The sequence below is a fragment of the Gallus gallus genome, chromosome 28 (assembly GCF_016699485.2).
Source record: "Gallus gallus isolate bGalGal1 chromosome 28, bGalGal1.mat.broiler.GRCg7b, whole genome shotgun sequence".
Taxonomy (NCBI): Eukaryota; Metazoa; Chordata; class Aves; order Galliformes; family Phasianidae; genus Gallus; species Gallus gallus.
Genome location: NC_052559.1, coordinates 1 through 20,431, shown reverse-complemented (window position 1 = coordinate 20,431; position 20,431 = coordinate 1). Strand labels below are relative to the sequence as shown.

The 20,431-nt window shown below is 53.0% G+C and overlaps 2 long non-coding RNA genes across 5 annotated transcripts; both read left to right on the top strand.

Moving 5' to 3' along the window:
- The first annotated feature begins 1,620 nt into the window (after positions 1-1,620).
- LOC121107762 lies at positions 1,621-5,050 on the top strand. Of its 4 annotated transcripts, XR_006932221.1 has the most exons (4): positions 1,621-1,920; positions 1,999-2,101; positions 2,238-2,323; positions 3,229-3,835. It is a non-coding gene; the product is annotated as an uncharacterized LOC121107762 (long non-coding RNA). The 4 variants fall into 4 exon arrangements; XR_005842187.2 differs by lacking the exon at positions 2,238-2,323 and adding an exon at positions 4,990-5,050 and having other exon boundaries at positions 1,621-2,101; positions 3,229-3,814; XR_005842186.2 differs by lacking the exon at positions 2,238-2,323.
- Positions 5,051-16,933: 11,883 nt separating this feature from the next.
- On the top strand, positions 16,934-18,621 carry LOC121107761. The gene is made up of 3 exons (XR_005842185.1): positions 16,934-16,991; positions 17,070-17,172; positions 18,307-18,621. It is a non-coding gene; the product is annotated as an uncharacterized LOC121107761 (long non-coding RNA).
- The last annotated feature ends 1,810 nt before the right edge of the window (positions 18,622-20,431 follow it).

Genomic DNA, 20,431 nt, shown 5'->3' with positions numbered 1-20,431 from the left:
TTGGCACAGCCAGAGCCTTGTGGCTGCACTCCCTCTGTACAGTTCAACCTTGATCCATAATCTGAAATGGTAACTGTAGTGAAAGGCAGTAGCTGATCCAGCGGCTTTCTTGTGTTTTAATTTTCCTATGAGTGGGGAAGGACTCAAGCTAGTAAACAAAGAGCCCTTTCTGAAGAACAGGACTCAGAAAGTATGAGCACAGAGCAGATCTCCCAGTAGAGATTCTTCCCCTTAGACAGGCAGCCCTTAAACGAGGGTGGGGAGGGCTGGAGCCAGGCTCCACCCGTTTTTTGCCCAGGTGAAATGCTTGCAGCTGTGCTCCACAGCAGAATGTGTTTTAATGAAGCCTGTGAAAGCCTGTGACATGAAAGAATCCTTTCTTCCTTCCTTTTTTCTCGTTTGTGTTTGTTGCCTGCAGTTCCAAGCAGGTGGCCTCTCAGTGTCTTGCAAGTGACAGCTAGCAGCAGCAGGTCCAGCCAAGAGGCACAGCACCCTGCAACCTCCAGGTGAGTGACAGCAGGCAGGCAGGCCTTTGGGCTCTGCAGGGTCATTGTGTGGAGCATTATGCCCAGGAACAGCTGAGTGTAAAGATGATGTCCGAGCTGCAGAGCTAAGCCTAACGGAGAGGCCCAGCGACTCAGCTCGTTTCCCAGCGTGAGGCAGGAAATTAGAGCCACTAGGGATATGCAGACGCTTTCTGCTTTTGTCTGTTGCCTCCCTCCTTCTGCCCCTGTCAGAGGGGAGGAACGAGCTGCACTTGCACAGAGACATTGCTCTCACGGCCACTCCCCCCTCAGGTTGGAGCATTCCTGGCTGCAGGATGGGCAAACCGAAGTTCTTGCCTGATTGTGTCTGTAAAGCTTAAAAAGGGACACAAACTATGGCCTCTTGGCTCATGAGAGGGGGTGAGAGAGGGGATGCTGTGCTATTGGGCTGCAGCCAAGAGTCTGAGAGAGTCTGTGTTATGTGAGATTTGAGAGACAGTTCTGGGGAGTGTGGGAGCAGTGCAAACGTGCAAGGGTGCTTTTCCTTTCAGGGGCCTTTGTGCACCAGCAGATGTTGATGCCCTAGAAGCACGGTGCGGAGCACATCCTGGGATCAAGGTGCCACGGACTGGAAAATGCTGCTGTGGCGAAGTTCCTGTGTGAAGACAAAACTCCCAGTCCCCCAGAAAAGTGGAGGCAGAAGAGCAGTGACAAGGTATCTACATGTCTATCTGTGTATGTGCACAGCAGGCCCAGCTGCCCCTGCTTCCTCCCTCCACGGGATCTGCTCCTGCTGCTGCTGCTGCTGCTGGAGTCTCCTCTGGCCATGGTGGCGTGGGGCGAGTTCTTGTGTCAAACAGGATCTCCCATTCGTCAACTCATTGTGACCGGGCCTGATCCCCTGGTTGACCTGTAATGAATCGCAACGTTATCCATCCCATAACCTACCCTGGCACCGAGGTTAGACACCGTAGGTCTGTAGCTACCAGGATCATCTTCTGGCCCCTTCTGAGCTTGAGACCTCATGCGGCTGTCTCTAAAGTGTCTTGCCCACCACTTCATCCTGGTTGGGTGGCCTGTAGCACACTCCCACGCTAACGTCAGTCTTACTGGCCTTTGCTTTTATTCTGACCTAGAAGCTCTCAACCCTATCATGGCCATCGTTCATTTCCAGACATTCCCATTCTTTCTTAACGTAGAGGGCTGCACCACTGCCTTTCCTGCCTTGCCTCTCTCTTTTGAAAAGTCGCTAGCCATCCATCACAGCACTCCAGCTGTGTGAGTCATTCCACCACGTTTCTGTGATTTTTCTCCTGTTTTTGGATTCCAAGAAAAGCCAGGTAGGATTATTTTTATTGTTATTCTTTTTTTAATGGCAGGCATTGTGTTCAACTTAAAAAAGGAACGCATGAAGAATAGCTTTGTTTGCATTCTGGTAAGTGCTGAGGCTTTGGCTGATGACAGCTTTCAGCTGCAGCTGAACTAGGCTGGATTTGTCTCCTGCTCTCCATAGGTGAGTGTTTCTCTTCCAGATCTTTGAATCAGCTTTCTACACGGCTTAAGTGATGGAACAGGAAAGACTCCAATATGGTAACAACGTGATTTCTAGTGTTTTGGTACGTATATTCAAGTCAGTATGGGTCCATTTCAGACAGCATCGTCTCACATCTGTTTGTTGTCTCATATCAAAGGCATTTTTACTAATTTGGCTACATACATACTCCACCCATAGTTTGCGTCTTGTCTTCTTAGGGTGAGGTTTGCCTGCTGAACAGCAAGACAAAAGAAGCTTAAATTACAGAAGCAGAGAAGCAGAGACAGTCTAGAGGCTCAATACAGTACGGATCAGTTAGAGTATTACTTTGAAGTTGTTGTGTTCTGGGTCTTAGGTGGGATGAGAGACGGGTGTGAATGTTACAGCCAAGTGTTTTTCCCTTGTTCATTGTTCACCTGCTGCCATGCAAGCCAGCTCTTCTTTTCCCTGCCTCTGCTTTTCTTGTTGCATGCATATGCATCGCAAAATCTCTGAACAGATTTCTTTTCACGTTTTAACAGTGTATAGCTAGAAGTGGGGCTTATCTCAGCCTTTTGTCTCATCATCTGATGGCGATTGGTTGTGTATGGGGGGAGTTTGCACGAATTATTAGCATCTCACCAAAAGCAAGGAACAGAAAAAGAAAGAAAAAAACACCAAACCGCCCTAAAAGCTGCATAAATGACTATAGCTGAGCCAGCAGGAAATATTACCTGCAGTTTGCAGAGTCCTCATTTTGCTCAGCACTGACTGGATGGGGTTAACAGTGACCGCTAATGAAGGAGCTCTGCTACCTGTCTGAGCAGTGCTCCAGTCTTTGTTGCTGCGTTAGGAATGCACTGCTTCTCCTGCCACATTTCTTCACGCCCTCGGTTGTTATCTGAGCAGTGTTAGCCCCCACGAGCTATGCAGTCAGTGCCTGCTTGCTCCAGGTGCTCCATAAGCACAGCAGAAGGATGCCAGGGGGCTTGCAGGCAGTGTGTGCATGCTGTTGCTCTCTCAAAGAAGCCCCTGTTTTAGCTAGCTGCAGAAGAAACCATTTTTTCCTTGGTCAGATCCTTGCAAACGCAGTGCAAGTGTACAGAACGGTACAGTGTCTAGCTGTCTTTTGGCAGTATGTGCAATGAGGTTATCTATTTTTCAGGCAGAGGAGTGCCTCCCGACAGTTGAGACTGAGCATTGTTTTCTCTCCTTCTTCATATCTTGCAGGAAAGATTGTTTCACGTGTAATGAAAAGCTAGTGTCCAGATGATCACTGCGGCCAGATGGCAATTTTGATGCCCTCGTCACTAAGACTTGTCCAAGCCCTGATGTATGTGAAGCTCATCAGGAGGGAATGCTCGCAAGAATCAGCTAACACAATAGCAGCAAGCTTTCAGTGACAGCGTTCAGGAAGGGTGACGATTCAGGCTGGGAGCAGGTATGTCATCACCTGACTTGACCACATGTAACTTGATGCTAGAAGTACACCACGTCCTCCCTCCCTGCATGGCAAGAGATTGCTCTCTTCTCCTGCAAAGGCAGCCAAAGTAACTTCTGTGTGCTGACTAGAGAGAGAAAACTTGGTGTCACTCCTCGCAAGTCCTGTGGCAGCCAGATACTGTGTTAGCCACTCACAGGTAGCATGTCTTTGGTATCAGGGTGTAAGAGAATGAACTCTGTAGGAGCGCTGCTGTCATAGGCCACCAAGGGCCCGGGATGCCTGGCTGAAATTTGATGTTGCAGATACCTTGGTGTCACTGGAATCCATGGAGTTGACACAGTCCTCTGATGGCTGGATTTCGGCTTTCTAAGGGTATTCCTTTCTGTTTCTCATCTTTTCAGGTGATATTGCTTTGCTTTCCTTGGCTTTTTAGTAATTCCTATTTTGGTTATTGTTTCTGGAATGGCTTTGCTTTGCTCCTTGGTTTTTCTTTTGTGTCTTTGCCTTGCATTGCTTGTGAATTTTCATTTATTCCTTCTCTTCAGTGCAAAGCATTGGTGAGTGCTTTTCTCTTTGTACTGTGTTTGGTTTCTTTGCTTTGACACGATATACACGAGTAAAGCAAATGAATGGAATACAGTATGGTGACCTTGTTTTGTTTGCTTTGTTTTCCTTGCTTGGTTGTTTTTCCCCTATTGCTTTTCAGTAGTGCGCCTTTTGCTTTGCTTTCCATTGTCTTTGTGTCTGTTTTGTTGGCTCTTTGTCTTAGCTGTTCCTTTTCTTTGCATTAGCTTCTTCCTCCCAGAGGAGAGCATTCCTTGCCTTTTCAGAGGATGGTTCTTGGCTTTGCTTGGAGTTTCTCCCTTGCTCTTCATTCTTGGTTGCCTTACCTGGCTTTGCCTTCCTTGTCCCCTTGCCCCGGCCTTGCTCTTCCTTTGCCTTCACTTACCTGATGTGCTCTCTCCCTTGATTGTTCTGTTCTGTCTGTTCCTTTCTGGCTTCTTGAACTGCAGCCTCCTCTCTGGGCTTTCCTGCCGTGCTTGATGCATTTGCAGCTCCTTGGAGTTTCCCAGGTGGGTCCACGCCTCCTGGGCCTCCTTGCCTCTTCCCTTGTGGTGCTCTTGTGGCTTTTTCTCCAGCTGGCTGGATCCATGCGGGCCTATTGCCCCATTTTCTCGGCATTGGTGTATGTAGATTGTTCTGTGTCATCTTCCCAGGCATAGATGCTGAGTTTTTGCCTCTCCCACACTCTGTTGTCATCTTTGCTTTTCCGTGAGAGTGTATTCTGTTCTGTTAGCGTTGGTTGCTTGTTTTTGAATTTGGTGTTTGTTGTTGTTTCATGTATTGTTATTGGCTTTCTTTGATGTGCGTGGGGTTTTTCTTTGTTCTTTTTTTCAGTTTGGTGCTCTTTTTTTTTTTTTTTTTGCTGTTCACTTCTTTGCACTGTATTTTTTTCCCAGTAGCGTTTCTTTTCCTTTCTCTTGTACTAGAAATTGTAGCTCCTAACACTAATCCAAATGTATAAACGACAAGTCTGAACCACACAGGTGTATGGGAACTGTATAATCACAGCCTGACCCTCTGTTTGACCACCTGAGGCGAGTGCTGAGTCAGCTGCAGGGGCACAGGTGATGGCAGTTTCACCTGAGTGACCGGAAGGGGTGGACCCTGGCTGCAGCCCTGCTAGACCCCATGTAAGGGCTGACTCCCAAGGAGGAAGGCTCTCTCTCTGGAGGTCACCCTTAGTGGAGCTGTTCTGCGCGCCCAGGGTACGGGTAAGCTTTGTATTTCATTCCTCCTTTGGAAAGGCAATTCTCTCTCTGCTCCTTTACCTATTTGCCTTACAATCTGTTTGCCATACACACAGGTAATGTTTAACCCCACTAATGGGTAGCCCTTAAGCCTTTTCTGTAAATGCAACAGGGATAGGGTTAGCCCTCATCAAGTAAGGGCCACCCTCAGTCCTAAAACCAAAGGGTAGCCCTTAACCATAACCGAAGTGCGAATCCTTCGCTCTAATCCAATGTGGTAACCGTTGACCTGTCACTGAAGGGAAGCCCTTCATCCTAACCTACTATGGTAACTCTTCATCCTAAACGCTAGCCTCTAACAGTAACCTTTAAGCCAATCCCTAGGGGTTTTCCTTAAGCCTTTGCCCTGACTGAACTTGGTAGCATTTCCACGTGAAGCCTTATCTAATGCAGTAACCCGACCATCTGATGCCAAAGGGTAACGGTCCGCAGTTAGTAGTAAGACTAAATAGTAGCACTTAACCGTAATCCAGCAGGGGATGAGGCCGAGCTTGTCTTCTGCCAGGGCTGCTCTCAGCCCCAGGGCACGGCGAGCGGCTGCGGGCAGTGCATCTCCCAGCTGAGGTGCCTGTCAACATCTGCCCGCTGTCCTTGTGGAGGGCCCGTCATCGTCATGGAAACTGATTGTAACAGCACAAAGGTTCCAGGAGCGTGGGTGATGTCAGCTGTGACATCCTCTGGGGGGCCTGGAGCCGCCCTTTTTTGGCCTTGCAGCCCATCAAGCCAAAGCCTGCTGTCCTGCACGTGGTCCCACCGGGCAGAAACTCTTGGGACGTAGGAAGGTTCAGGGGAGGGGACAGATGCCTGAGGGCATTCTTTGATTCCATCCCGAGAGTTGTCTTTGTCTTTGTTCTTTCCATGTCGTGTGGTTTTTCTTTGCTTTTCCTCTTGCTATTTAACATCTTTTCTTTTATGCTTCTTTCTCTGTTGCTTTGCATTGCACTGCTTTGGTTGGTTGTTGGTTTTTTTTCCCTTCCTTTCAGGCCAAGCCCCAGGGGCTGCTAGGGCAATGTCCTCACTTGGAGGGGGAGGCTGGGTTTCCCATCTGAGGGCTTCATGCACAAATAGCAAGGAAAACTCAGACACAGAGCAATGCTAAGCAAAAGCACGCCTTTTCTGAGACACTGTCTCAAGCTCCCTGAGCTCTTTTTTCCTACGAGGTAACTCCCCTGCTTTTTTCCATCTCTTATTACAACAAGAGAGATTTCCATCGCTCTTACAACAGCTCGCCAAATAATGTTCTTACCCACAGAAGCTTTCCCTTTTCCCTTTTCTCAGTGAGAGTCGCTTGAATCCCGGGCTGATTCCCTAAAACCAGTGTAATTTTTCTCCTTCCCAGAAACCAGTCACCAACAGAAGTTGTCCTGTTAGCCCACATCCACCCAAAATCCCTCAAATACACTATTCTTACAGCCAAACCAGACCATTTTCTGTTCAACTGCAGTGCACTTACAGACCGTATTTCTAGTCTTGTTCCTGCTGAGGTAGTGGTAAAGAAACCCCAGGCTGCCTGACAGCAATACATTGCTCAGAGTAAAGCTGCTGGAGCACACAAAATGCTGTCAGGCGTCCGAGCTGAGCAACAGACTTCATTCCTGAATTGCACAGCTACCAGTAGAAGTGACCTCCACGCTGTTTGGCCTGTCCAAGGAGTTCACGCAGCTCTGAGTACCCCCATTTCTACACAGAGTGGTATCCCCCGTCGGCTATCAGCTGCTACTGTAAGCCTTTCTGCTGCTTGAAGCCAGAGGGGCCAGACCCAGCTGGCCCTTAGGGACCTCCTTTGACCCAGGCCTCCGACGGAAGTGTACCACTGGTTAACCCAGAATGGCAACTGTAGACCAAGGCTATCACAGGCACAGTTTTCCCTTACCCAGGGAGCGGAAGGGACTCAGTCCAGTAAATGAAGATGGAACTGCTTACCCCTTTGTGAGGAGGAGGGCTCACACCCTACTCAACAAGAGCAGAATTTGAAGCAGTGATCCTTCCCTTGGGGCAGCCAGCCCTGAAATGAGGTGAGGGAGGGGTGGAACCAGGCTGCACCCCTTTGTCATCCAGGTGAATTGCTTCCCTCTTTTTGCTCCTGAGCAGAACAAGATTTGAGGAGGCGGAAAGCCTGTGAAGTCCAAAAAGACTGCTTTCCTACTTCCTTCCCGTTTGTGTTAGCTGGCTGTCACGGAGTGATCTAGATCAGTGTATGCCTGTGGCGGGGCAGTGGGCCTGTTTTCCTGTGTTTGGCTTCCTTGCTTTGCCATGATGCTGTCTTGAGTTCATGTGCTGGACTCTTGTATTTCGTGTCTTTGTTTTGCTTTGCTCTGTTTTCCTTGTTGTTTGCCATTCTTTTGTCAGTCTTGCTTTATTGCTGCTCCTGTGTTGCAATACCTTGGTTTTGTTCCGATGTGGTGATTGATACTTTTCCCTTTCCCATTCTTGGAACTCTTTTCTCCCTCCTTCAGGGTGTTCCTCTTTGTTTCTCGGCTTTTCAGGTGATTTTGCTTTGCCTTCCTTGGCTTTTTGGAACTTGGGAAAAGGTACCGAGGTGCATGGATATGGAGAAGAAAAGCTCTCCTGCTGTGGCTGAGAGGTGATGCAAAGGAGGCCTCCCGAGCAAGCACCACAAAGGCAGCTTGCTTCTCCAGAGGCTGCAGCATAAGCTCGTGTTCCTTGCGGAGGACTCCGTTGTGCATCTGCAGGAGCTGCTTTGGCGTGGAGGATTTGTGGAGTTGCTGCCAGTCGTTGCTCGGATGAAGTGAGGCTTTTGTCCTTGTATCTGTGCAGGAAAGCAGTGCGGAGGGAACGTGTGTGGTGAGATGCTGAGGAGAGATTGCCTTCCTTGCCCCAGCAGGCTGCTTGTGTCCTGGTGATGCACGGTGACGAGAAGGCTGCTGTTCTGTGAGTAAGCCTGCCACGTGGGAGTAATGGTTGTGGCCTTCTGGGCAAGTCTCTGAGGAGAGGTCTTTGGGCAGGCTGGTTGTTTTGCTGGGCAAGTGCCATTTCAGTTGTTTGTTGCCGTGCTTGGTTGGTGCTTGTTTGAGAAATAGTCGTTCTCTAGGCGAGCAGTGCTCTGGCAGCAGGGGAGTGAGAAATGTCATGTCCACCCAGTCTTCTCCACGAGCCTTACGCTGCCTTTCCCCAGTGTGTGTAAATGGCTGTAGAAATGGCAGGGGGAGAAATGGGGAAGAGGGGAGGTGCGGTTTCTGTGCATGCTGTGTCCACGGAGCAGGTGTGAGCTACTAAGAGCTGGGAGCCCTGCAGAGCGTCCTGGGTTTGTTTTGCTTCCTTGTTGGGGCTGTTGGGATGCTTTTGTGGGTGCTTTGTGCGTTTGAAGTCCCTGTGAACTCTGCTGAGACCAGTGGTGTCCTAGGGAGAGCCCCGCTGCCCCCTTTTTGTTCGGGCTGTTTTCTTCCCTCTGGAGGTTAAAAGGGCCTTCAGAAACCCATCAGTACAACTTGGTGCTGCTCCAGCCTGTCAAGTGGAGATGATGAAGTGTGACCGCCACTGGGGCAGGGAGGAGAGCAGCTAAGAAATGGTGTTGCCGTAGACTGTGTGGAGCTTGTTCTTGTGAAACGGTCCCTTGTGCTGCCAGAATCTCTCTGACTTTCAGTCATGGCCTCTTCCTCCTGGCTTTCAAGATGTTCAGAGGCATTGCTAAGAAAGAAAGAGCAGAGCTCTTCCTAGGCCATGGCAGAGTTCACCTTTCCAGGTGTATGCCAGAGCATGAAGCATGGTCAACAAGGACGGGGTAGCAGCAGCTGGAAACAGGGGAAGCTTCCACAGAGCCCCCCGCTGGAGTCCCAGGGTGATGAGCTGAAGCTGATCTTGGCAGCATGAAAGGTGGTTTTCCGGGCTGTGTGCCGTATAGGGCTCAGGGCTGTCACTGGGGTTGCTTTCACAGGACACCCCCCAGCCCAGCTCAGGACCCACGGTGAGTCTGTGGGTGACAAATGTGTCACTGAGAGACAGCATCAGGGTGGGAATGCGTGGACCACAGCGCCCAGGGCAGAGTCAAGCAATGCTGGGGGTGGGGGGGGTCAGCCCCAAGGAGAAAGTCTCCACCACGGGAGAAATGGATTGCTTAGCTCCCCACTTAAGCTCCCATTGCCTCCCAGTATTGTCTAGAGTCTTCTTGTGCAAACTCAGTGCCCCCCAGTGCCCTGCAGTGGGCTTCCCAGTGCCTCCAGTACTGCCCAGTGCCCCCAGCTCAACACACCCACTGCTCACTGCGTGACCATCTCCTTCCCCAGGAACAGCACAAGGCAACAGAGGCGTTGACAGCAGCGATGGAGATGGAGATTTTCAGAGTGGAGGAGCTGTTGGCTCGCTGCAGCCACCCCAGCATCCCCGGAGGTGGGCACGGGGGGGGGCTTTGGTGCTGCACAAACGACTGCAGGCAGAGGTGTAGGAAAGCGAACGCCATACGTTTAATAATTTAACGTACAAAACAGCAAATAAATGATTATATTCCCAACCATTTCCCACCCTAACAATTGTTTCTGATCCCACCCCCTAAAATTCCCACCCTCTACTCAATTTCCCACCCCCCAGCTCCCACCCCGCAATCAATTGCTCACCACCCACCCTCCTCCCCGCTTCCCCCCCGCTCCCTCCCACCAATAGTTCCCTCCCTCTGCAGAAAACCTCCCAGCCCCCCAAATTCCCACCCCAACAGTTCCTTCCTCCAAATTCCAACAACTTGGGAGTGTAACGTGATCAGAGTACAATTTCTCCCCCAGAATTGCCACCCCACAGAATTCCCTCCCCCTCCCCCCCATCTTCAGTGCCAGCAGTTACGGTGTCCAATAATTTTTGATGCCAACCATCTCCCACGGCAGCCATTTCTCACCCCAGCAGTTTCCCAACCCCCAAATTCCCACCCCAACAATATCACAGTACAGCCATTTCATTTCTAACCTCAGAAAGATCCCAGTGCCTTAAGAATTCCAACACCAAATTCCCACCCCCCACCCCGGATTCCCACCCCAACAATATCTCAGTACAGCCATTTCCAACCTCAGGAAGATCCCAACACCCCATGAATTCCCACCCCAAGAGTTCCCACCCCAAATTCCCTCCCCCCACCCCGGATTCCCACCCCAACAATATCACAGTACAGCCATTTCATTTCTAACCTCAGAAAGATCCCAGTGCCTTAAGAATTCCAGCACCAAATTCCCACCCCCCACCCCGGATTCCCACCCCAACAATATCTCAGTACAGCCATTTCCAACCTCAGGAAGATCCCAACACCCCATGAATTCCCACCCCAAAAGTTCCCTCCCCCCACCCCGGATTCCCACCCCAACAATATCACAGTACAGCCATTTCATTTCCAACCCCAAAAAGATCCCAGCACCCCAAGAATTCCCACCCCAAGTTCTCACCCAAAGAGTTCCCACCCCAAATTCCCTCCCCCCACCCATTCCCCACCCCGCAACCATCCCCTCCCCACCCTCTTCCCACCCCCCAGCCTTCTTTTCCCAGCCCAAAGCTTTGACAGTCCAACCCTTTGGCGGTCCATCAGCTTCAAAGTCCCGCATTGCCCCAGCCCAAGATGCCGTTTGTGGACAGCCCAGTTTTGGAGGGGTAGGGCTGGGGCCGGTGCTGGTGCCCCCGGAACACTGCCGCTGCTCTCTGGGCATGGTGGGGGCCAGCGAGGAGCCCAGGGCTCCAGGGAGCCGTCTTGGTCGGCTATGGCCACGTCTCCTGCTCCAGCAAGTGGGCCGGTTTCTTGGTGCGCTCCCGCTCGAGCCGCTGTTGGGCTGTGATGGGCACCCCATCAGGGCACAGTCCTCCTGCTGCCCGCCCACCGTGCTGACACAGCCAGCTTGGCCTAGCGCCGGGTGTTTGTGGCCTGGGCCATCGTGGCAGCGCGGCAGCTTCCTCTTTGTGGCTGGGCCGCTGCCAGTGTGCTGCTCGTGCCCGGTGCTCTTGCTGTTAGTGGTGGTGCAGGCGGGCGCTGGGCACTTGGCTGGCTCGGTGCTGTCCTCGTGGTGCATGTCTGCCAGCCGGCAGGAGGATGCATCCGGGGTGGCAGTGCCAGGCGGGTGAGAACCCCACGGGGCTGCCTCCGCCGCGCCTCTTGGATCAGACGTGCAGTGCGGGGCAGCAGAGGTGCGGGGGCAGCCAGGGGGGGTCGGCAGTGCCAGGCGGGTGAGAACCACCCGGGGCTGCCTCCGCTGCACCTCTTGGATCAGACGTGCAGTGCGGGGCAGCAGAGGTGCGGGGGCAGCCAGGGGGGTCGGCAGTGCCAGGCGGGTGAGAACCACCCGGGGCTGCCTCCGCCGCGCCTCTTCCATCAGATGTGCAGTGCGGGGCGACGGAGGCGCAGGGGCAGCCAGGGGCGTCGGCACGGGCAGCTCAGGGGATGCTGGCTGCCAGCAGAGCGAGTTGCTGAGGAGCCCTGATTCAGGATGTGTCTCGTTGCTCAGCTCCCTGCTGGCCCCGGAGGAGTCCGAGTGCTCTGTGCCGGAAGAAGAGGAGTCGAGGCTGCTGGAGACATCAGGGCTCAGTGGCTCCGTGGCAGTGATGCGCTGCATCAGCTCTTGCGTTTGGCAGCTGTTTGCAGTGGCTTTGGTCCCCTCTCTTGTGACACCGGGCAGGTCCTGCTTGTGCTGGGGGACCTCCAGAGCCGCTTCTGAAAAAGCAAGAACATCCCCCCGAAGGATGATGGCAGCCTTCCCACAGCCACTCGGTGCAGGCAGCCACCTCTGGGGGTCACCTCTGCGGAGCACAGTCTCACCGTCAATCCAGGTGAGCAAACGGTCCATTTCCACATCATCGTTGTCAAGTCTGTGGGTGCTGGGTGTCTCTTCTGGAAAAGGCAGAAAATGCCCAGCGGGGCAATGGCAATGCCGGCTTTCCCACGCCCACTCCGTGCAGACACCCCCCCAGCAGCTCTGCTGCCCCTCCGAGAGAGACTCACCGTTGTTGATCCACGTGAGCAGGTCATCGATGTCTGCGTCGTCGTACAGGATGCCTGTCTTGGATGTCACTTCTGGAAAAGGCAGAAAATGCCCAGTGGGGCAATGCCAGCTTTCTTTCCCACACCCAGTGTGGGTGGGTGGGTGGGTGGGTGCCAGCAACCCCCCGCCAGCTCTGCTGCCCCCAAACTCACCGTCGTTGAGCCATGCCAGGAGATGCTGGATGTCCGCCACGTCCTCCGGGATGTCTGCGCTCGCTGTGGCTGCTGGAAAAGCAAGGACATCCCCAGTGGGGCAATGCCAGCTTTCCCACAGCCACCCGGTGCGGACAGCCTGCCGCACGCCCCGCAGCCCCCAAACTCACCCCCTGAGTCCAGCGCTGCGGTGCTGCAGCCGAGCGGAGCCGTGGCGGGATGGGGGCACCCGTCGGTGGGCGCTGGGTGCCCCTGGTCCTCCGTGAGCACCACGGCGTCCTGAAAGGGCTCCATCGGCGACTCCCAGGTGGCGGGCAGGGTGCAGGGCACGGGGAGCACCTGCTCCTGCAGTGGTGGTACCTGCAAAAGAACTGGCGGGGGGCCGGGGCGGCCGGGGGCCTGCGGCAGGCAGGTGCCTGCGGGCTGCGGGGGCTCCCCGTGGAACACGGCCCCAGGCCACAGCCCCATCGGCTTGCTGGGGGCGGCAGCGTCCCTGCCAGCAGGGGATGTCCCCAGCAGTGAGCGGGGGCAGTGGGGGGAGCCATAGCTGGGTGCAGCCCCCCAGGTAGCAGCTGCAGCACCGTAAGTGCAGCCCCCCAGTTGGGGGGCAGGCCCCCAGGTGGCAGTGGAGCCCCAGTTGGGGGCAGCCCCCCAGGGGGGAGCCGCGCTGCTGTCCCCAGACACCTGGTACCCCAGGCCAGACAGAGGCCTGAGGCGCCAGGTAGGTGGCAGTGGGGACAGGGAGGGGCTTGGGGTGGTACCGGCATCGGTCCGCGGATGGTGGGCTGCATCCAGGCGGGGTCCGGTGGCGGCACAGTCGCTTCAGAGAAAATGGCGTCGGGCGTCAGAGGCACCGTCAGCGCTCCTCGAGGGATTCTCTCTGTGGGGAAAGGCCAAAGTGGGCTCTGGGGTGAGCTCTGGGGCGCTGGGGTGCGATCTGGGGCACAGGGCTGAGATCGGGCTTACAGGGCTGGGATCTGGGACGCTGGGTGGGATCTGGGACACTGGGGTGAGCTCTGGGTTACAGGGGTGATATCGGGGTTACAGGGGTGGGATCTGGGGCACAGGGGTGGGATCTGGAGCGCTGGGGCCAGCTGAAGCATGGGAGCAGGGGAAGCCTGCTGCCTTACCTGCCATGACAGCTGGAGAGTGGCAGTTAGGGGAGCCCCTCCCCCCAGGGGGGTTGCGTGACCGTTGGGGTCAGCCCCTTTCCCCCAGGCTTGAGATGGTTGCAGTTTTTGTCGCCACAAAGACCTTAAAGACCCTCAAGTCTAAGCACAACCTAACCATACCAGCCTAACTCTAACGAGCCCCTGCTCAATCATGTCCCCGAGCACCACCTGGTTTTCAACACATTCAGGGATGGTGACTGAACCAGCTCCCTGGGTGGAATAGGGAGCCAGCCCATCAGGTCTCCCCTCAGCCTCCTTTTCCCCACACTAAACAGCCCCAGTTCCTTCAGTCACTCCTCAGAGGGCATATTGGCCAAGGCCTTCCCCAGCCTTGTTGCCCTTCTTTCAACCTGCTTCAGCACCTCAACGGCCCTTCTGTGCTGAGGTGCCCAAAACTGAACACTGGACTCGAGGTGAGGCCTCGCCAGTGCCGAGTCCAGGGGCAGGATGACTTCCCTAGTCCTGCTCACCACACCATTCCTGAGCCAGGAATTGTGGTTATGCCATTGGCCTTCTTGGCCACCTGGGCACACTGCTGGCTCATCTTCAGCCACCTGTCCGTCAGCACACCAAGGTCCCTTTCAGGGATCAGGCAGCTTTCCAGCCACTCCTCCCCAAGGAGGACTGGGGGGACGCCTGGGCTTGTTGTGACCAAAATGCAGGACCCGACACTCGGTCCCACTGAAACTCATCCAGTTAACCTGGCAGAGTGAAGAGAGAACAAAAACCAAGCAGGCAAAGAGCAGAGCTGTCCACAGGGGGCAGGGCTTGGGGCAGGGCCTGTGCCGGAGGGTGGTCCAGCACAGTGGTGGCCTCGGGGCCCAGGCTGGAGGGGGCCTGGCACAGTTGAGGCCTCGTGTGGGCCCAGAAGGAAGGAGGCCCAGGCACAGGTAGAGCCTCGGGACCCAGGATGGAGGAGGACCAGGTGCAGTTGGGGCTGCACTGGGGGGGCCCAGGATGGAGGAGAAGCAGGCTCAGTTGGGGCTGTGTTGGGGCCCAGGATGGAGGAGGACCAGTGCAGTTGGGGCTGCACTGGGGGGGCCCGAGCTGGAGCGGGGCCTAGCACAGTTGAGGCCTCCTCTGGGCCCAGACCAGAGGGAGCCCCGGCACAGCCCAGGCTTTGGGGCCTAGGATGGAGGAGGACCCAGGCACAGTTGGGGCTGCTTTGGGGCCCAGGATGGAGGGGGGCCAGGCACAGTTGGGGCTGCTTTGGGGCCCAGGATGGAGGAGGAGCAGGCACAGTTGGGGCTGCTTTTGGGCCTGGGCTGGAGTGGGGCCTGGCACAGATGGGGCAGATTTGGGGCCCGGGCTGGAGCAGGCACAGTTGAGGCCTTGTCTGGGCCCAGACGAAAGGGAGCCCAGGCACAGCCTGTGCCTTGGGGCCTAGGATGGAGGAGGACCTGGCACAGTTGGGGCTGCCTGTGGTCCCAGGATGGAGGAGGACCAGGCACAGTTGGGGCTGCTTTGGGGCCCAGGATGGAGGAGGACCAGGCACAGTTGGGGCTGCTTTGGGGCCCGGGCACGTGGGAGGCTTGGCACAGCCAGAGCCTTGTGGCTGCACTCCCTCTGTACAGTTCAACCTTGATCCATAACCTAAAATGGTAACTGTAGTGAAAGGCAGTAGCTGATCCAGCGGCTTTCTTGTGTTTTAATTTTCCTATGAGTGGGGAAGGACTCAAGCTAGTAAACAAAGAGCCCTTTCTGAAGAACAGGACTCAGAAAGTATGAGCACAGAGCAGATCTCCCAGTAGAGATTCTTCCCCTTAGACAGGCAGCCCTTAAACGAGGGTGGGGAGGGCTGGAGCCAGGCTCCACCCGTTTTTTGCCCAGGTGAAATGCTTGCAGCTGTGCTCCACAGCAGAATGTGTTTTAATGAAGCCTGTGAAAGCCTGTGACATGAAAGAATCCTTTCTTCCTTCCTTTTTTCTCGTTTGTGTTTGTTGCCTGCAGTTCCAAGCAGGTGGCCTCTCAGTGTCTTGCAAGTGACAGCTAGCAGCAGCAGGTCCAGCCAAGAGGCACAGCACCCTGCAACCTCCAGGTGAGTGACAGCAGGCAGGCAGGCCTTTGGGCTCTGCAGGGTCATTGTGTGGAGCATTATGCCCAGGAACAGCTGAGTGTAAAGATGATGTCCGAGCTGCAGAGCTAAGCCTAACGGAGAGGCCCAGCGACTCAGCTCGTTTCCCAGCGTGAGGCAGGAAATTAGAGCCACTAGGGATATGCAGACGCTTTCTGCTTTTGTCTGTTGCCTCCCTCCTTCTGCCCCTGTCAGAGGGGAGGAACGAGCTGCACTTGCACAGAGACATTGCTCTCACGGCCACTCCCCCCTCAGGTTGGAGCATTCCTGGCTGCAGGATGGGCAAACCGAAGTTCTTGCCTGATTGTGTCTGTAAAGCTTAAAAAGGGACACAAACTATGGCCTCTTGGCTCATGAGAGGGGGTGAGAGAGGGGATGCTGTGCTATTGGGCTGCAGCCAAGAGTCTGAGAGAGTCTGTGTTATGTGAGATTTGAGAGACAGTTCTGGGGAGTGTGGAGCAGTGCAAACGTGCAAGGGTGCTTTTCCTTTCAGGGGCCTTTGTGCGACAGCAGATGTTGATGCCCTAGAAGCACGGTGCGGAGCACATCCTGGGATCAAGGTGCCACGGACTGGAAAATGCTGCTGTGGCGAAGTTCCTGTGTGAAGACAAAAACTCCCAGTCCCCAGAAAAGTGGAGGCAGAAGAGCAGTGACAAGGTATCTACATGTCTATCTGTGTATGTGCACAGCAGGCCCAGCTGCCCCTGCTTCCTCCCTCCACGGGATCTGCTCCTGCTGCTGCTGCTGCTGGAGTCTCCTCTGGCCATGGTGGCGTGGGGCGAGTTCTTGTGTCAAACAGGATCTCCCATTCGTCAACTCATTGTGACCGGGCCTGATCCCCTGGTTGACCTGTAATGAATCGCAACGTTATCCATCCCATAACCTACCCTGGCACCGAGGTTAGGACACCGTAGGTCTGTAGCTACCAGGATCATCTTCTGGCCCCTTCTGAGCTTGAGACCTCATGCGGCTTGTCTCTAAAGTGTCTTGCCCACCACTTCATCCTGGTTGGTGGCCTGTAGCACACTCCCACGCTAACGTCAGTCTTACTGGCCTTTGCTTTTATTCTGACCCTAGAAGCTCTCAACCCTATCATGGGCCATCGTTCATTTCCAGACATTCCCATTCTTTCTTAACGTAGAGGGCTGCACCACTGCCTTTCCTGCCTTGCCTCTCTCTTTTGAAAAGTCGCTAGCCATCCATCACAGCACTCCAGCTGTGTGAGTCATTCCACCACGTTTCTGTGATTTTTCTCCTGTTTTTGGATTCCAAGAAAAGCCAGGTAGGATTATTTTTATTGTTATTCTTTTTTTTAATGGCAGGCATTGTGTTCAACTTAAAAAAGGAACGCATGAAGAATAGCTTTGTTTGCATTCTGGTAAGTGCTGAGGCTTTGGCTGATGACAGCTTTCAGCTGCAGCTGAACTAGGCTGGATTTGTCTCCTGCTCTCCATAGGTGAGTGTTTCTCTTCCAGATCTTTGAATCAGCTTTCTACACGGCTTAAGTGATGGAACAGGAAAGACTCCAATATGGTAACAACGTGATTTCTAGTGTTTTGGTACGTATATTCAAGTCAGTATGGGTCCATTTCAGACAGCATCGTCCTCACATCTGTTTGTTGTCTCATATCAAAGGCATTTTTTACTAATTTGGCTACATACATACTCCACCCATAGTTTGCGTCTTGTCTTCTTAGGGTGAGGTTTGCCTGCTGAACAGCAAGACAAAAGAAGCTTAAATTACAGAAGCAGAGAAGCAGAGACAGTCTAGAGGCTCAATACAGTACGGATCAGTTAGAGTATTACTTTGAAGTTGTTGTGTTCTGGGTCTTAGGTGGGATGAGAGACGGGTGTGAATGTTACAGCCAAGTGTTTTTCCCTTGTTCATTGTTCACACTGCTGCCATGCAAGCCAGCTCTTCTTTCCCTGCCTCTGCTTTTCTTGTTGCATGCATATGCATCGCAAAATCTCTGAACAGATTTCTTTTCACGTTTTAACAGTGTATAGCTAGAAGTGGGGCTTATCTCAGCCTTTTGTCTCATCATCTGATGGCAATTGGTTGTGTATGGGGGGAGTTTGCACGAATTATTAGCATCTCACCAAAAGCAAGGAACAGTAAAAAGAAAGAAAAAAACCACCAAACCGCCCTAAAAGCTGCATAAATGACTATAGCTGAGCCAGCAGGAAATATTCCTGCAGTTTGCAGAGTCCTCATTTTTGCTCAGACACTGACTGGATGGGGTTAACAGTGACCCGCTAATGAAGGAGCTCATGCTACCTGTCTGAGCAGTGCTCCAGTCTTTGTTGCTGCGTTAGGAATGCACTGCTTCTCCTGCCACATTTCTTCACGCCCCTCGGTTGTTATCTGAGCAGTGTTAGCCCCCACGAGCTATGCAGTCAGTGCCTGCTTGCTCCAGGTGCTCCATAAGCACAGCAGAAGGATGCCAGGGGGCTTGCAGGCAGTGTGTGCATGCTGTTGCTCTCTCAAAGAAGCCCCTGTTTTAGCTAGCTGCAGAAGAAACATTTTTTCCTTGGTCAGATCCTTGCAAACGCAGTGCAAGTGTACAGAACGGTACAGTGTCTAGCTGTCTTTTGGCAGTATGTGCAATGAGGTTATCTATTTTTCAGGCAGAGGAGTGCCTCCCGACAGTTGAGACTGAGCATTGTTTTCTCTCCTTCTTCATATCTTGCAGGAAAGATTGTTTCACGTGTAATGAAAAGCTAGTGTCCAGATGATCACTGCGGCCAGATGGCAATTTTGATGCCCTCGTCACTAAGACTTGTCCAAGCCCTGATGTATGTGAAGCTCATCAGGAGGGAATGCTCGCAAGAATCAGCTAACACAATAGCAGCAAGCTTTCAGTGACAGCGTTCAGGAAGGGTGACGATTCAGGCTGGGAGCAGGTATGTCATCACCTGACTTGACCACATGTAACTTGATGCTAGAAGTACACCACGTCCCTCCCTCCCTGCATGGCAAGAGATTGCTCTCTTCTCCTGCAAAGGCAGCCCAAAGTAACTTCTGTGTGCTGACTAGAGAGAGAAAACTTGGTGTCACTCCTCGCAAGTCCTGTGGCAGCCAGATACTGTGTTAGCCACTCACAGGTAGCATGTCTTTGGTATCAGGGTGTAAGAGAATGAACTCTGTAGGAGCGCTGCTGTCATAGGCCACCAAGGGCCCGGGATGCCTGGCTGAAATTTGATGTTGCAGATACCTTGGTGTCACTGGAATCCATGGAGTTGACACAGTCCTCTGATGGCTGGATTCGGCTTTCTAAGGGTATTCCTTTCTGTTTCTCATCTTTTCGGGTGATCTTGCTTTGCTTTCCTTGGCTTTTTAGTAATTCCTATTTTGGTTATTGTTTCTGGAATGGCTTTGCTTTGCTCCTTGGTTTTTTCTTTTGTATCTTTGCCTTTGCATTGCTTGTGAATTTTCATTTATTCCTTCTCTTCAGTGCAAAGCATTGGTGAGTGCTTTTCTCTTTGTACTGTGTTTGGTTTCCTTTGCTTTGACACGATCTACCCGAGTATACAGGCAAATGAAATGGAATACAGTCTGGTGACCTTCGTTTTGTTTGCTTTGTTTTCCTTGCTTGGTTGTTTTTGCCCTATTGCTTTTCAGTAGTGCGCCTTTTTGCTTTTTGCTTTCCATTGTCCTTGTGTCTGTTTGTTGGCTCTTTGTCTTAGCTGTTCCTTTTCTTTGCATTAGCTTCTTCCTCCCAGAGGAGAGTCATTCCTTGCCTTTTCAGAGGATGGTTCTTGCTTTGCTTGGAGTTTCTCCCTTGCTCTTTCATTTCTTGGTTGCCCTTACCTGGCTTGCCTTCCTTGTCCCCTTGCCCCGGCCTTGCTCTTCCTTTGCCTTCACTCACCTGATGTGCTCTCTCCCTTGATTGTTCTGTTCTGTCTGTTCCTTTCTGGCTTCTTGAACTGCAGCCTCCTCTCTGGGCTTTCCTGCCGTGCTTGATGCATTTGCAGCTCCTTGGAGTTTCCCAGGTGGGTCCACGCCTCCTGGGCCTCCTTGCCTCTTCCCTTGTGGTGCTCTTGTGGCTTTTTCTCCAGCTGGCTGGATCCATGCGGGGCCTATTGCCCCATTTTCTCGGCATTGGTGTATGTAGATTGTTCTGTGTCATCTTCCCAGGCATAGATGCTGAGTTTTTGCCTCCCAGACTCTGTTGTCATCTTTGCTTTTCCGTGAGAGTGTATTCTGTTCTGTTAGCGTTGGTTGCTTGTTTTTGAATTTGGTGTTTGTTGTTGTTTCATGTATGTTATTGGCTTTCTTTGATGTGCGTGGGGTTTTCTTTGTTCTTTTTCAGTTTGGTGCTCTTTTTTTTTTTTTTGCTGTTACACTTCTTTGCACTGTATTTTTCTCAGTAGCGTTTCTTTTCCTTCTCTTGTACTAGAAATTGTACTCCTAACACTAATCCAAATGTATAAACGACAAGGTCTGAACCACACAGGTGTTATGGGAACTGTATAATCACAGCCTGAACCCTCTGTTTGACCACCTGAGGCGAGTGCTGAGTCAGCTGCAGGGGCACAGGTGATGGCAGTTTTCACCTGAGTGACCGGAAGGGGTGGACCCTGGCTGCAGCCCTGCTAGACCCCATGTAAGGGCTGACTCCAAGGAGGAAGGCTCTCTCTCTGGAGGTCACCCTTAGTGGAGCTGTTCTGCGCGCCCAGGGTACGGGTAAGCTTTGTATTTCATTCCTCCTTTGGAAAGGCAATTCTCTCTCTGCTCCTTTACCTATTTGCCTTACAATCTGTTTGCCATACACACAGGTAATGTTAACCCCACTAATGGGTAGCCTTAAGCCTTTC